This window comes from Silene latifolia, chromosome Y (assembly GCF_048544455.1).
Source record: "Silene latifolia isolate original U9 population chromosome Y, ASM4854445v1, whole genome shotgun sequence".
Taxonomy (NCBI): Eukaryota; Viridiplantae; Streptophyta; class Magnoliopsida; order Caryophyllales; family Caryophyllaceae; genus Silene; species Silene latifolia.
Window position 1 is genome coordinate 275,190,332 of NC_133538.1, and position 16,753 is coordinate 275,207,084.

Consider the following 16,753-nt stretch of genomic DNA (forward strand, 5'->3'; position numbering starts at 1 on the left):
TAGGCTTTTAATAATTACTTATAAGTAGTTGATCAATACGGTCTGAACTTAAAACATCTCACATTGCTACTAATATTTTTGTTTATTTACATCTCATATTAATGTAAGACCATCTTAAAGAACAATTTTTGTTTAATAAATTACTTCCTCCATCCTAATTTTGACTGGGCGGATATCTTCGACGAGTAGGGTAGTTTTTCAATGTAGGTGTGAACAAGGGTTCCGTGCAATGTTTCGACAGGCATAGGTGAAATTAATAACTTTTTTTAACAACCAAAATTTAAAAATATTCAATAAAGTAACAGATTCCTAAATTTTAATAACTTTGCAAAGCAGACGTAATATTAATTTATTAATCAATTTCTATAAGATATGAAAACAGGTTGATGAAAAATGTGGAACATGAAAATGAAGAATAACAAAAATACTTGGATCTCTCGAAAAAAATACACGTATGTAAAATTTGAATAAAGGGTGTGGATTGGAATTGCAAATTGCAAATTTGCAATACTCATAGAATATACAGTTAATATATTATACAACTGGTTGTATATACAACTTATTCAATGTAGTTGAGCTTTGTTATAAAGTTATCGAGCTCTACTAACAAACTTATCGAGCTATGATACAAAGTTATTGAGCTTAACAGAATAATTATTAAGCTTAATAACTTTGTAAAATAGCTCAATAACTTGTAAAATAGCTCAACAACTTTGTGTAAGAGCTCGAGAACTTTGAGGCGGTTGTACAATGCTACTATAGAACTGGTTGTAGGATAATATTTGTGTAGAATATACCACCAGACACCAACTATAAATTACAACCAACCTACTTAAAATCTACTCCCTCCGTTAGTCCGTTCCGACTTCCGATCATTTATTTATCTTTATTTTTTACACAAAAAAAACAAAGGAGATAGGGGGGAACATTTATGGTGGCTGTTGTTGGATGAAAAATGGACAATAATGGATGTGTAAGATCAAATTATTCATTAAAAACATTAATAATATAGAAAGATAAACAAATGAAAGAGACAAGAAAAGTAAGACTTATCATCCATCATTTTAAGTTAAGGAGTTATAAAGCTTAAATAGATTAATGAGTTTAGCTGTTAAACATGTTAATTGAGTTAAAAATGAATTAATTAAAAATAAATGAGTTAAACAGGTCGAATTGAGTTATAAAAAAAGTGTATAGCTTGGGTCTGCGTTGAGGTAGACGACATGGAGCAGAGAGTGATGACCGTCTAAACTTCACACAAACACAAACACGACACAACCCAATCCATTTGTTAGATCTAAATGATCACGGGCAACCCAACCAATACCAACCAAAAGAGAAGTATTGCAAAAAGAGGCGATTACATTGATTTTGTGTCAAGTGGAATTAGGAGTGGTCCAATAGATTGGGTTGACTGGTGTTTGAGGGTGGGCTTCAATAGTGTTGGCACGAGATCGGGAAGAGCAATGAAAATATGTAGGAAGATATCCATTGTGGGGCCAAGAGGTCTAACATTGAGTTGACAAAGCCACCAAATGATCAAGGTGAAAAGATCAGAGTAAATCAGGACAATTTTGAGTGATTGTGGTTTTGTGAGAGTCTAGACTGCAGGTCAAATTAATGGAGTACATAAAAGGTAAGCGGAAGCTGACAAGAACTCTACGCATTGTGAAGCGAGAGATAGTCCCACAAAATGTGGGTAGTGCTGTGACACCCCGCGATAATGCGAAAAATATAACTAATAAATTTCAGCGAAAATTATAAAATTTTAAAAACACTTTTTATTACTAGTTAAAGTTTAACACACGGGATTCACTAAAACTCGACGAAAAGAAAGTATGCGGAAATAAAGTAAAGGTTCATACAAACACGATAGTCAAAACTGGGGAAAATATATCCCACGAATGACAAGACGAAAATAGGTGAGTTTAGCAAAAAGATAAATAAAGTCCAACGGTCAAGGTACTCGCTAGCTCACACATGTCTTCACCCCATAAATGCACCAACTAATACCTGTCATTCATGTAAACATGAACGTCACAACCAGTGGGGAGTAACTCAAGGTTCTCCCAGCCACATTATATCAAAATGAACATAGCAAAGATCTCAAATAAGGCAAGGCATAATAAATACGGGATACAATTCACTTGAACAAATAAGCATGGCATCATTCATGTTAGAATAATAAAAGAAAGTAAGATAAAATAGCAAATGAGCATGTCATAGGCATATTTAAATAAGTGAAGTAAGGGAAAGAACATAGATACGGTTAGTTAATCACAAGCACGAATTCCAATGAAATGTGACATATGCAACTATCCAAATTATAAAAGACAACTACTTAAATCATGTGAGATAGATAAACGAGTAGTCAATCATCGCAATACATATAGTTGAAAACCATAACCATTACTTTGAAAATCTTCTAACAAACATTGCACGGGACGTGTCTATTAACGTCACATGTGCACTCATGGCTTACATATCACCATAAGAACGGATGGGGGCATCAGTCCCTGGCGATCATATCGCAACTAGGAGGCTTGCATCTCACCTCTAGTGTCCGATAGGACCAAGACTCTTACATTCAACCACATAAGACGTAAACTCTCGTACAGAAAGACATTATGCCAATGACCATAATCAAGCAAGACATTTACTTCTCTAAGACTCAATTCCTCCTAATAGGACGACGATAATATATACGGTCCTAGTATAAATCTGGCCAGACTCTCGGGAGGTACTTTACCCGATTCGACAAGCGATAAACGTTTTGCATCCAAGACTCGATCGACAGAACGGAAGTCGATTACCCCGAATTCGGCAGAACGGCACGAAAGAGGCAGAAAGAGCATGAGTTAACCAACACTTGGAAGAACGCCACAAGTAAGGCGTAAAAATAAGTCAAGCAAGAAGTATGGCATTTTCACAAGAATACGACTCATTACAAGTAAATGTTCAAGATAAGCATTTCATACTTGAAACTTGATATAGATTCGACCATGAACAAGTAAGAACTCATATGTGGCGTATATAATACCATTTAAATCTTATATAACTTGAATAATCTTTTATTTCATATTTATATGTCACTTGAGCTTAAAATGGAACAAGTGATAACAAATGAGTTAAGTGATACGAAACATATGTCAAAATGTAAACAAATGAATATGAACTCAAATATGAAGTATATAGCATCATTTCATACTTTCTAACATGAAGAAACATTATACTTCATATTTACATGTTAATTAAACATAGTGTAAACAAACGATAAGAAATGAATTAAGTAATGCGAAACACTAGGTAAAAAGTAAAAAACCCAAACCGAATCGCATTTAAGCTTAACAACCAAAACCGATGTTTAACATGTGAATGAGACATAAGCAAGGGGCTCCAATGATAAAAAAAAAGTGTCAACACACCATACACAAGCATTAGAACTAAGGTTAAGATGCATACCCAACAAGAAACATAAAACCCAATTTATAACAACAAGTTTAGTACTCGACTACAACAAGGGTCAATTTTAAATAGTCATAACTTGAGTTCTAGACCTTATAATGATGTGAAACTAAATGGAAGTAATAGATTATCCTCTTACGGTTCTAACGGTAGGTTATAATCCCAAAATGATCAAGAAACGAGGAAGTTATGACTATTTTACGAAAACTGGTCAGGCTGAAACCGCACTGCGAGCTGCTTCCCACGACATAAACAAGGCATGAACTTCATTCCCAATTCAATTTTATGGTAGATTCACAACCCTAAATTAATCATATAACCAAAGGCCGTTGCAACTATGACATACCCATCATATCTCAACAATAAACACCCACAACATGAAGCAAAGATCGTCGCAAACTACAAGATACATACAATAGCTAAACAACACCTCATTCCTCACAAACCAACTTTACCCAGTTTATATTATTTGTAATAAGCCATCTAAATAACATAAAAATACAATTAAAATATCATCTAATATTAATAATCCAACAAAATTCATCAATAACATTAAAGGTAGTAACTTTACTAGCTAAAGACTAAAATTTAACAATTAAAGCACATAATTTGATATAATGGTGAGTAACCTATCACTGTTACCTTTTAGCACTTCAAATAACACGATTATGACTCAATACTACTCCGGAATACTAAAGATTTCACCTAGAAATAAGTTTAAGACAAAAGAGGTTAGAAAACTCATTTTACAAAAAGATGGATTTTCTAAAAGGTTCAAAAGGTAAGATTTTTATTACATAGAAAGAAGGAGGAGAATGAGAGGAGAAGATTGGTACAAAAATAATAGGATTTCGTTGAGAAACGAAGAAATGACATCCGTCTTAAGCTTTGAGTTTTTGAAGGTTTAATGGTGGAAATCTCATTTTTCCTAAGGAAGAAGATGAAGAAAAGTTGCTGAAAAATTAGAAGGGAAACCCTAAAAGAAGGAGTTTTTGTTGTTTTAAAGATTGTCCATAGGTTTGTTTTGGCCCAATAACAAAGGCACTTGGTTTGTGACTCAGTTTTGCACTAAAAAGACTCACACTACGACTTTTAAGGCATTCCGCGTCCAAATAAAACCAAATTAATTTTTATGAAACGAAAACACGATTTTGAAATTATAAAACCAATTAAATAATATACCAATTAAAATCGAGTATTATTAAATTAGCAATTTTAATAAATTACCCATTAAGTTAAACTCGTGGGTGTTACAAGTGCTCTTAAAATAATGGTAATACATGTCACAAGAAGGTGAAATAGGCAAACTCGAAGAGGATAATATGGAAACATTATGTGGGAGTAAACCCCACTAAGCAAGCCACAAGAAAAGTGAAATACGGTATTTGGTATGAGTAGACCATAATCATTTAAGGTTGGGCGATAAAAGAACGGTAAGGTGATTTTGTTAGGTTTTAAAGGAGTATCGAGAGCTTATATAACAGTCCAAACGGAGTAAAAGGAAGATGAATATAAAAAATAATTTTATGATGAAAAAAGAGGACAAATTAAACTCATTGTCAGAAGCGTTCCAATGGTTGAGGTGGGGACGAGAGGTCTAAAAAGAAGGGATCTAAGAAGCCTAAGCGTGTATCGCATCTATATTAATCATTTATAATATACTTTTGATACAAAAATAAAAGAGATATGACATGTACTTATTGTATGTAATGCAATGTCATAACCCACGGGATTACACCATAAAATGGCAATTAGTTCGCTCCATAAGGGTAAAGTGGTACACTTGAAAGTCCAACATTGTAACCACTACCCTAAATGACCACGGGCAACCCAATGGTGTTTGAGGACGGGGGTTAAAGATTGTTGGCAAGAGACTAAGAAGAACAATGAAAATTAGTAGAAGAAAGTCATTGCGGGTCTAAGGGGTCTAACACCGAGTTGACCAAAGCCACCAAATAATTAAGAAGAAAAGATCAGAGTAAACCAAGACGGGTTGGAGTGCTTGAGGTTTCGAAAGAGTCTAGGTTGGAGGCAAAATTAAAGGAGTTAAAGATAAGCATGAGACGGCAATAACCCTTTACATTAAGAAGCAAGAGACAATCACACATAATATAGATGATGTAATACCCGTCCTTTTAGGGTCTCGTTGACCAACCTTGATCGACCTTGGGATCAGGTGATATCACTTAGTGATGCGTGCTAGAGTTACCGTTTGCCTTGTTTGCCTTTCTATGTGGGTGGTACTCGATAGAGTAGAGGCTACTCGATCGAGTAGCTTGGGCACTCGATCGAGTAGGGTCACTCGATCGAGTACGTTAGTTACTCGATCGAGTAGCGTTTTTTTCAGCGAGGGTTTATAATCGTGTTTTGTCAAAACCGCAAATCATTTCCGACTCTTTCCTCTAAACCTAGATGTCGTCCCTTCCTTTCCCTTCACCTTAATTCTTTCCATGGGAGCCTTTGAGCATGCTTGTACCTTGTGAATGGGTTGCTTGAGTTGGGTAGCGGTCTTAACGCCGAGCTCGGATGCGTAGGTATGTAATCATCATCATCATTGTCCTTGTTGTTCCTTGTAGGGTTGTGTTGGTAGTAATAGGCTTGTATATTGTTTGTATAGGGATTTCTTGCTTGGTTGATGTCGTATGGTTGATCAAGGAATCACTGCTTTTGGTTAAAAGTAGGTTCGCCTACTCAGTTTCTGTTGGTTGTTTAGAGTGTCGGTTGTTGTTAATGATTGATGTTGTCGTTGTTGTGGTTATTTTTGTTGTCGTTTATGTGGTTGTTGTTGTTGTCGTTGTGGTCGTCGTTGTTGTGATACAGCTGTTTGTGACTGTTTGTCTGTGGTTCTCGAGGTGCGTCCTCGGCTAAGTGGAGTCACTTGTGGGAGTTGCTTCACGCCCTAGTTTCGCCTTCCGTGGAACCCGCCACGAGAGGGGATGTGCACATTAATGGGGCAGGGTTATCGCTCAGTATGATGAGCGGGGATTTGGTGGGTACGGCTGCGGTCCCCCACTGGCAGGGCTGGTCCAGTGGACAGTCGGTGACGGAGATTGATTGGAGTGGGTGTGATTGTGTGTGTGTTTGGTTGTGTTTGTTTTATGTGACAGTTGATTATTGTGTTTCACCTCAGTACTGACCTTTTGTGGTTGTCTTGTTTGTCTTTTGTGTCTGTCGTGATCCCTTATGGTGAGCAGTCCGTCTTAGCAAGTGTTGTCTTGGATGCTAGCTGGAGTCCGGGTTGGGATGAGTCCTCACCATAATGTCAGAAGTAGTTCTCTAGCTTTGACGAGTTGTACCTTTGTTTAGTAGTTTGGCTGTAACACTTGTAAAATAACTGTAATTGTTCTACTATCGACTTTTGATGATTACTTACCTCGGGTAACCGAGATGGTGATGCCCTTATATGCTATGGAAGGGCTGGTTAAGGCTCCTCGGTATATGGGGGTGTCACAAAGTGGTATCAGAGCGACAATTTTGGAACCTGAACAAATGAACCCAATGAACGTAGTGAGTCTAATAAAATGAACCTGGTGTATGTATAATGGGAGCCCCAGCTGTTGCTAGATTTTGGGTGAGTAGGCGCCCTCATTTCAAAATCTTGGCCCCATTGTGCTTAAGCCAGTCACTGGGTATGGAAGGTAGAGTCGGTAATCATGTGTTTAATGTGTACGACGATTATGTTGAAATTGATTGTGGTCGAGTCTATATGGTGAGGTGTACCTGTTGAAGTTAGCATATGCGTAATAGTTAAGTTAGAAGTCTATATGGTAAAATTTAGTTGGAACTTATATGTGAGTGGGATGATAATGAGAATCGTAAAAAGGTCTAATACGATAGAAGTACGCGAAAGAGTAGAAATGTGTGATGTGACCCGGGATGTGGTAACGGCTATATTTGCTTCAGCTTGTTGGGAATGGTAGTTTTATGCGATTTTATAAGTTCTATAATAGTGCTAATGTAAGTAATTGAGATAGTTATAGAATTGTAATGAGAATTATAAAACGTTAATGGATGAATGTGATACATGTATGGCTGAAAGTTTCCGCGTATGATGTGATTAATTTGAGTAGATTAGTTGTTTAGGTTGAAGCATAATCACGTTGGTAGTACATTTGAATGATACCAGTAAATTCAATGTTAAAGGAGCGATTAGAGTAATGTGTTTATAAGTTCGTTGGCGGTATGGTAGGCAAAAGTTTAATTATAAGGTAATGCGTTAAATGTATACAGGAACGATTTAATAATGTGGTAAATAATGTCGTGTGAAGTTCGTTGTAGAATAATATGATATGAATCCGAGTGATGAAACCATTGCGAGACATTTGGGTAGTAACGGTATAATGTGTATGAATATGATAACAAGTGACGACTTCCGAACTTGGTTTGGAATCGGCACGTGATATTGTTTTGCAGGAATCTTTAGTTAACCTTGTAATTCCGACCGTGTACCCAACCTTACTTGACCGAGTGTGAGTGCTTACTAGACCGAGTAGACCTCACTCGATCTAGTTAGGAAGCTATGACGTCGAGAATGTAGGAATTTCTTACGAATACTCGATCAAATAGCGCCTACTCGATCGAGTAGAGGGCACTCGATCGAGTACCCTAGACACTTGATCGAGTAAGCTAAAGTACGGGAAATTATACGGGTTCATAAACCCCTTTTCTTCCTCATTCTTCTTATTTCTTTTTCACATCTCGCAAACCCTAGCTCCTAAACCCCTCTCAAACTCCTGAATCCTTGTGTTTTTGGTGATTTATTTGGGTGATTTTCATTGCTTTTGTTTGCTTTTCACTTCTTATTTGATTAAGGTATGATTTCTTTCCTATTTTAATGTTTTTCATCAATTAAAAGACAATTAGAATGATAGAAAATCCAAAATTTCGATTTATATGAAAGGAAAGTTGCTTGTAGTTGTTGTAATATGATCCACATGCTTCCCTTTTATGACTGTTGTTGTTTATTATGCTAAAAATTGAATAGAAATTGCATAAATTGGGGCCGAATTTTCTAGGGTTTGAGAAATTAAGTTGATTTTTGGTTGTCTTTTACATGTTATAGGATGGAATTTGAGTAATGTATGTTGTATATATGATGTGGGAGTTGATTTTTGTGATTTTCACCTCAAAATTTGCCTTAAAACTCCGTCTTAAAAGTGCCTCAAATTGATATTCGTTTCATATGATTGGGATTTTGTGTTGTACATGGATGTAATTTGAATGTAGGAGTCCTAGGAATTGTAATAGATGAATTAATTCATGTTGATTTTGACAAAATTTTCGCAGCTGTAAAGACCGTCTAAACTTTGAAAATTTGAATTTTACTTGTAATTTGGGAAATTGTTGGTGATAGTGTGTACTTAGATGATTCTTTCATGGTATAATTGGTGTAATTAGCATATTTTGGTGCATCCACGTTGGTGTATTTAAATTATGTGTTGAACAGATGCCGAGACTAAACTTGGGAACCCGACAAAGTAAGAGGGGAAGGGCTTCTCAACTCGAAGTTGGGGAGGGTAGCGGACCAGTAGTACCGGCGGTACCAGAGTACCCTTCGGTAGTTTTCGTAGACTTTAACCAACGGAAGAGGTTTATAGCTTTACAGTCTCGCAAGATGAGACCAACCCGTTGTGTTGACACGACTATCTTAGAGGACCTGGGTATTGAGACGGATGTCCGTCACATTTTCGAGACTTTGGGGTTCACTGGGCTATATCGTCTACGGAAGCATTCTTATGCTTTTCTGACCCTTGAGTTCATGAGCTCGTTTAAATACGAGCCGGTTGAGCAGACTGTACAATTCCGTCTTACGAACACCAGTTTCCTTTTAACCATGGACCTGTTTGCCTCCCACCTTGGTTTGGCTAAGCCTCCCAAGGGATCTCTCCGTGACATTCCAGCTGAGTGCGGGGTTTGTCGCCTTATGCCCTGCATTACCGGGAAATCAGCTCCCACCACTAGTAACATGTTGATTAATGATGTGCAACATGTTACCTTGAGGATCTTCCTACGTGCTGTGTCAAGCCTTCTTTACGAGAGGTCGGATATGAGTAAGTTGAACCCTCACGAGTTGTTGCTTCTGATGGCCTATCTTAACCCGGAGCGGACCGAGAAGGTGGTCTTCAATGCTCCCGCTATGGTTTGTGCCAGCCTTGCCTTGATGGCCTCTTCTAGTACCAGGTACCTGAGTGGCGGTGCTATTGCCACCCGGTTAGCTGAAAAGCTAGCTTCTTTTGAGGCTTCCTCCGAGCACGTTACCTTAGCCACCCCGGTGCCTACCATGGATAGAGAATATTTCCTCGACCTGAAATGGTTGAGAACTTTGGCGGATGGTAGCCTAGGTTGGAGGGTGTGGGGTATGAGCTGGATAAGGATACCGGCTCCTGAGCACCTCCCACCGACTGAGCCTTTAGATGCGGTTGATTCTGATGAGGAGGAGGATGAGGATGTACCTCGGCCGAGACAGACGTACCTCATTGATGATGCGATCCTTCAGGTTATGCCCGAGCCGAAAAAAGGGGAAAATGTGAGAGCGGCGGAGGATAGACCCAGGTTAGGGAGAGGACCACGTCGTGTGAGGGAGAGGACGACTGAGACACAGCCACAGCCAGCAACACCACCACATCACCCATTCCCTTCCTATCCCTACCTTAATACCCCAGAGACACGTGCTAGCTACTTGGCAGAGAGAGTGTCCTCTACCTTGACGCTCCGGAACATGCACGAGATGGCTTATACTCAGGGTATTGGGACCGAGGGACCACATCCAGTGTGGTGGAGCGGAGTTGGAGACTACGGCGGGGTTTTCCACTCCTACGGGGTGGACATGTCCGCGTGGGGAGCACCACAGTCTTTTGCTTTTGGCGGTTTGACCCCATGGTATGTGAGTCCAGAGGTTGGAGCAGGGGTTGATGCGGGTCTTGGGACTTCAAGAGCAGGCACCTCAGGAGGTGACGGAGCTGGGGATGAGGTGATGGAGGAGCAGCAGCAGCAGGAGTGATACTTCTTTTCTTTCTCTATTGATTATGGTTGTTGGTTATGTTGGATGTTGGTTTATTTTATTTCGCACTTATTACTTTGGTGTATGGGTGGCCATAAGGCCGTATTTGCTTAGCTTAGACTTGTTTACAGGATTTTGGGTCGGGTTATCATCCCGACTCGTGATTATGCGATATTATACATATATCTTGTGTGATGTTAGGAAGTTTTCGAGAAGTTTTGACCTGTGGCCACTCGTCCGAGTGCCCCTCACTCGATCGAGTAGCTGCAGGTGTGACAGGTAAGGAGCATTATGATCTCGGGCTACTCGATCGAGTAGCTAAGACACTCGATCGAGTAGAGGGCACTCGATCGAGTACCCTATACACTCGATCAAGTAGCACTGTTTTAGGGACATTTCGATAATTAAAATTGTTTTAATGCTTATATTCTTGCATGATTCGATGTTTAACGTGGTTGCTAACAATTAGTAACATGTCTGGACCGTTAATTTGATATATTGGAGGACGTGCTTGGATTATGAATGCAGATTTGTGACGAATAGTGACCTAACTTATTTATTTTACATCTTCAACGTCTACTAGCTTCGTAACCTAACTTATTTATTATTGAAAAGACCTGTTATTTATTTCACAGAATTCGCATTTTTTCTTTATATACAAATTGATACATACCTGTACTCATGTTTGTTGCTAAACATTTGAGTAATGTCGACAGGGAATTATAGGTGTTGCGTAAATGACAAGAAATAAGTATTAGAAATGTGTGTAGTAGCTCGGTGGTGAACTTCGGGGACGAAGTTCCTTTTTAGAGGGGAAGAGTAATGTCGCAAAAAAAAATGGCCGATATTATAATAATCTTGTTACTTGTTTATAATGTTTTCTATTGTTCCTGTTGTATTTCCAGCATGAAATTATAGTTATTTTCATTGTGTCATGAGTAAATTTTATGTTTAAGTAAAAAGTTGAGTAATTTACTATGAAAGGACGGTCATAGAGAGATAAATATGTCAGGAACGGTAACGAAGTAGTACAACTTTGAGTCATGCATTGTAATAGGATCGTTTGGTAACATGTTTGTGTTGTGTGACATATTTCGTGTCGGTAATCATGGGCTAGTGAGAGTATAGTTCCATAGCTGCGTGGCTAAAAGTTCGGAGTAGCAGTATGGTCGTTAGTTGTGTTAGTACATGTGGTGAATTTGGTAATTAACGTTGTGATTCGTAGAAGTTGGTGTATATGGTATTAGACACTTGGTGATGATGACATGGAGGGTTAGTACTTCTAGAGAGTAGCGACCTGTGTCGGAAGAATGGTGGTGTCGACCTTGTTTCCGTGTCTTGTGCTTTGGGGAAGGGTGAGTTGAACTTCGAGGACGAAGTTCTTTTTAAGGGGGGAAGACTTTAATACCCATCCTTTTAGGGACTCGTTGACCACCTTGACCGACCTTGGGATCAGGTGGTATCACTTAGTGATGCGTGCTAGAGTTACCGTTTGCCTTGTTTGCCTTTATTTGTGGGTGGTACTCGATAGAGTAGAGGCTACTCGATCGAGTAGTTTTGGCACTCGATCGAGTAGGAGCCACTCGATCGAGTACGTTAGATACTCGAACGAGTAGCATTTTTTTCAGCGAGTGTTTATAATCGTGTTTTGTCCAAACCGCAAATCATTTCCGCCTCTTTCCTCTAAACCTAGATGTCGTCCCTTCCTTTCCCTTCACCTTATTCTTTCCATGGGAGCCTTTGAGGATGCTAGTGCCTTGTGGATGGGTTGCTTGAGTCGGGTAGCGGTCTTAACGCCGAGCTAGGATGCGTAGGTATGTCATGATCATATTTGTCTTTGTTGTTCCTTGTAGGGTTTTGTTGGTAGTAATAGGCTTGTATACTGTTTGTATAGGGATTGCTTGATTGGTTGATGTCGTATGGTTGATCGAGGTATCGCTGCTTTTGGTTATAGGTAGGTTCGCCTACTCAGTCTCTGTTGGTTGTTTAGAGTGTCGGTTGTTGTTAAGATTGATGTTGTCGTTGCTGTGGTTGTTGTTGTTGTCGTTGTGGTTGTTGTTGTTGTGATACAACTGTTTGTGATTGTTTGTCTGTGGTTCTCGAGGTGCGTCCTCGACTGAGTGGAGTCACTTGCGGCAGTGGCTTCACGCCCTAGTTTCGCCCTCCGTGGAACCCACCACGGGAGGAGATGTGCACATTAATGTGACAGGGTTATCGCTCAGTATGGTGAGCGTGGATTTGGTGGGTACGGCTGCGGTCCCCCGCTGGCAGGGCTGGTTCAGTGGACAGTCGGTGACGGAGATTGATTGGAGTGGGTGTGATTGTGTGTGTGTTTGCTTGTGTTTGTTTTATGTGACAGTTGATTGTTGTGTTTCACCTTAGTATTGACCTTGTGTGGTTATCTTGTTTGTCTTGTGTGTCTCCCGTGATCCCTTATGGTGAGCAGTCCGTCTTAGCAGGTGCTGTCTTGGATGCTAGTTGGAGTCCAGGTTGGGATGAGTCCTCACGATAATGTCAGAAGTAGTTTTCTAGCTTTGATGAGTTGTACCTTTGTTTAGTAGTTTGGCTGTAACACTTGTAAAATAACTGTAATTGTTCTTCTATCGACTTTTGATGATTACTTACCTCGGGTAACCGAGATGGTGATGCCCTTATATGCTAAGGAAGGTCTGGTTAAGGCTCCTCGGTATATGGGGGTGTCACAGATGATGCTCTTAGAATGACGGTGGCATCTGCCAATATGCCATAAGAAGGCGAAATAAACAAAATTTGAGAGGAGGAGGTAACATTGTATAAGAGTTTACTCTACCAAGCAAGTCAAACGAATAGTGAAATACTGTGCTGGGTACGAACCATAACCTTTCAAGGTTGGGCCGAAAAAAATTGGTAAGGTGAGGGTAAAAACACTCTTAGAATAGGAGAGGCCTAAAGAGAAACTTTTAACGGAGTACTGAAAGCTGATATAATAATCACAACATGATTAAAAGAAAAATGAGTAACAAGAATATTTTGATGATTAAAAAAGAGCATAAATTTAACTTATTGTCAGAAATATGCCAAGAGTCATTGCCAATAACATAAGACATCAAACGTGTGACTGAGATTTGGAGGAGAGGACCAAAAAGAAGGAACAAAGAGGCCTAAGGGTGTACCACATCTAAATTTTCATTTATCATATTTTATATACAAATATCAAAATAGTAAAGACGTGTACATATTGTATGTAAAGCAATGTTAAGTGAATTAAAATAAAAATGGATTGTCAATTTGATTTTGTTTTATCAATTAAACCTCTCAAAACAACTATCTACAGAAAATAAAATGCATCATCCAAGTGTCAATTAGTTTAGTTAATAAAATCACAAGTTGAAGCTATGATGATTGTTAATTTAATCAAGTTACGCTGGCATTAAAATTGTCCTACAATTCTCTTTATACAATAAAGGCTAAAATGTCTTTACACATTATACATTTAGCCGATTATTTTATAACTCGTGCAACGCACGGGCACCATATTAATCAACTAATAAAGCATGATTGGGTGAAAAGAAAAAATAATTCGGAGTTTGAGGGTGAGAGAAAGTGTATGAGTTTCTTATACAAAAATTGACGAGCTATTTGGGGGTATTATTTGTGACATTTATGAAGAATGTTTTCCCAATTTATTGTGCTAGGACCTAAAAATTTCAATTTCATACAATAAGGTTTGTCCTTATCTGCATCTTGAAATGGTTCGTCTACGGTTTGACGTTACAAATTGGTTCATCTTCGACAGTATTATCACTTGTAGATTATTTACTTCTATGATCTATTTGTCGATTGCTTGTTTTCAATGTCGGAGCCAGGATTTGAGGTTAAGGGGGCGGAAAATCCCAGCGGGGGCAACCAAGTAATGTCATAAGATAAATTCGAAAAAAGAATCAAAACTTTTAACAAAAACTTGCGAGTTTTTCATTTTCCAATGGGCGAGTGTCCCTGCTAGTCCTCCCTTAAATCTGCCACTGCTTGCTTCAATTGTACTTGTACGTGGAATACGCTAATTTTCCGACAAATAATAGAACTCCAAAACAATCCGCAGCTAAAATGTGAGGACTGCTACAATGATTTAATTTCTTACTAGACAATAAATATCATGGGCTACATCACAATTTTGCAAAAATCATTAAAACCCAAAATGCGACAGATATGAAACAGGGTCACCTCCTGAAAACATCAAATTTGGGTCCTTGCGCTTAAAAAGACAACGACTTGCTCCGATCATTTAAGAGCGTAGTTGCCATTTAAGTTTGTAATGTCATGAGTTCACTATCTACTACGGAGTATGAATGAATACATATACAGATATACTCCGTACTCCGTAGTCCGTATGGGTCAAGGAGACTAAGGGATCCTACATGTTAGGGTGCAAACCATTGTCCCATATCGGTAGAATAAACATGGAAAATCATCTTTATAAGTGTCCAGAAAATATAATAGTACGAGGCCTTTTGGGAAGGAGCCCAAGAGTAAATCCGTGAGGGCTTGGCCCAAAGCGGACAATATCGTACTAGTATGGGGTGTGGACACAGATGCAGCAGAGGCCCAACACGAGATATTTCACGCTTCCGCACAACAAGTGGTATCAGAGCCCAAGGTTCGACTTGGGCTAGACACGATGATTCATCAGCAGGCCCAAGACTTGAAGTTGTACACTGTAAGGCATGGAACTCCTAGCTCGGGGTGAGTCCTTGAGCAAGCCCGGTCCAGGGGTAAATGGATGAAAGGCATCATAGGTCTTGTGGGACAGAGACCATTTGTGTACTAGAATTGTTGATCAGGTGGACCCTTATCAGATTGGGTACCATAAGTCTGGTGGGTCCTTTTCAGGTTGGATGCCAGAGACTGTTTGTGTTCTAAGACTTCTAAAGTGACGGACCCGGTCCAGGGTATATTGGATGCAGAGGATGTTCGATATGCATGTATAGCAAATTCCCAAGAAGAGCACATGGACATGCTTGTTCAGGAGCATGTGAGGGCACGCACTTGACCCGGCGGTGACATGTGGTGCAAGACATGGCTCGTGGTAACATGGTGTGTCGGCTAAGGGGAGGTTATCAAGACTTGTGATGTTTCGTGTGTCTAGAGTTGGGGCTGTAGAGTGTGGGAGTCCTCCGTGGAGGTCAAGGTCCGAGTTAAGATGATGGTCCTTGGTTTGAGGGGAGGATTGTTAGGGTGCAAACCCTTGTCCCACATCGATAGAATAAAGATGGAAGATCATCTTTATAAGTGTCCAGAAAATATAATAGTACGAGGCCTTTTGGGAAGGAGCCCAAGAGTAAATCCGTGAGGGCTTGGCCCAAAGCGGACAATATCGTACTATTATGGGGTGTGGACACAGATGCAGCAGAGGCCCAACACGAGATATTTCACGCTTCCACACAACACTACATCTTATTGTTACGCATATATTATCGGCTATGTAAGATTATGAGTAAGATTCTTCAAAGTCTTAAAACTCCGCCACATTAGTTTTCAACTAACTTTTATTATTTTTTTTATTGTGCAGACTCATTCTAGACTTATCTCAGATTCTATAGATTATCAGTCACACCCAGGTCAGACTCTACTTTTTCACTCTTTACTTGAGAAAATATGGGGTTTAAGAAAAAAAGAACAAAAATAATATAACACATAGCTTTCTTTCATTGGATGTCTTATTTTAAAAGTGGATCAAGACTCATGTAGAGTCTTAAGTTGAGTCTTGGATTTCCAAGACTTCATTTAAGACTTTGTCAAGACTTTATCAAGACTATGATAGATTATTAGTAGTTTTAAGTGAATATTGTCTCAAGACTTGTCAAAGTCATGTCTCAAGACTACCAATAATTTTACCCTAACTAGTGGTGAAAGGAGAGGAGACAAATCTATAATACAAAAGGTGATTGTCAACTCTCTTCTAAGACGACAATAGTCTTAAATATGAAAAAGGTTAAAGTGTATGTCCATTTGTATATACGGAGTATAAGATAAAGTTTTTTTTAGTTTTTAGACTTATTAATTTTGTCTTATCTATTGTACTTAATCTGTTTTAAGTTTAAGATAAATATTATCAATCTACTATCTCAATCAGGAATTTGTGCAAGGTATAGCGTAGTTAGTAGTTAGAGTACCATATTATATAGATGTGGCTATATGTGGCAAACTGGCAATCTGGCTGTCATATCAGGTGTGGGTCATGTCGGGTCATGACTACAACCAAGTTTGTTTAGTACCCTTACGGGTCGGGTTAATCCTTAACTCGAGTTCGAG